This window comes from Amphimedon queenslandica, unplaced genomic scaffold, assembly GCF_000090795.2.
Source record: "Amphimedon queenslandica unplaced genomic scaffold, v1.1 AMPQUscaffold_13382, whole genome shotgun sequence".
Taxonomy (NCBI): Eukaryota; Metazoa; Porifera; class Demospongiae; order Haplosclerida; family Niphatidae; genus Amphimedon; species Amphimedon queenslandica.
The window spans coordinates 51,347-52,668 of record NW_003546382.1 but is presented as its reverse complement, the minus strand read 5'-3'; positions in this window follow the sequence as shown (position 1 = coordinate 52,668).

Genomic DNA, 1,322 nt, shown 5'->3' with positions numbered 1-1,322 from the left:
CATCATAAAAGTCAGCATAATCAATCAGTAATTTAGTAAAGTCACATAGAGAGATGGAGAACATGAACTACACTGTCAACAAGTTTTCAAAGCAATGAATCCTCAGCTCCAGTGTATTATGACCTTGCCACTGATCATGACAATCAATTGAAACCTTCTCAAGGACCAAACAATGGACCCAAAGGATCAATGTATTCAGAGCTTGGTGAGTATGCACATCTCTCCCACAGTGGACCATCAACAGAGAAGCTACTCAGGCCTCAGTATTGTAGCAGTGTTGAGTCAGATCAGCACTCATCTTATGACTCATCTCAATTGTATGATACTGCCGATGTGTCTTTCAATCAACCAACGGATAACAATGGAAAAGGACAAGATACTTACACTGTCAAATCTCAACAGTCAGTGCAGTATACTGCAGGGAAGGGACTACAAGTTGTTACAATAGTCCTACTGGCACTCATACTGATACTATTGGTATGTGTGCTGGTAGTACAGTTGCTTAATAAAGGTTCATGTACAAGTGATACAAGCAGTAATAGTGCTGGCCTCACTAATAGTGGTAATACTGCTATTAACTGTAACCTGTCACTGATACAGAAAAATGTGGAGGATATAAAGGAGCAGATTCATGATCACAATGTTAACAGTAACCTCTCACTGATACAGGATACAATGAATAGCATAATTCAACAGATTATGGTACATGCTAATAATACCAACAGGTCTACAGATGAACTACTTCAATTACTGAACACTAGTCTTATTAAAGATATCAGTATACCAACTGCTGCTGCTGTTAATGATGTACTACTAATAGTCAATGAATTACTAGAGATACAGAATAGATCCTCTTTGTTCAATTCTGTTATTCGACTCGTTTCTTGTAAAGATATTAAAGCAGCTCATCCCAACAGTCCTTCTGGTTACTATTATATTAACAGTCGCAATACATACTGCAATATGGGAGAGCTGTGTGGGCAAGATGGAGGATGGACAAGAATAGCTTATCTTGATATGACTGACATTACACAAAACTGTCCTTCTGGACTTGAGGAATTGATGGCTGGAGGGATTAGACTTTGTAGGAGAGAGAATAGTTATGGTGGTTGTAGGTCTAATGTATTCCAAACAAATGGTATCAGTTATAGTCAAATATGTGGTAAAGTAGTTGGATATCAAAAGGGAAGGCCTAATGGAGTTGTAAGCATTGACAAAAATATCAATGATGCTTATATTGATGGAGTCAGTATCACACGTGGATCACCTCGTCAACATGTCTGGTCTTTTATAGCTGGGCTATCAAGTAATATCAGCAATAT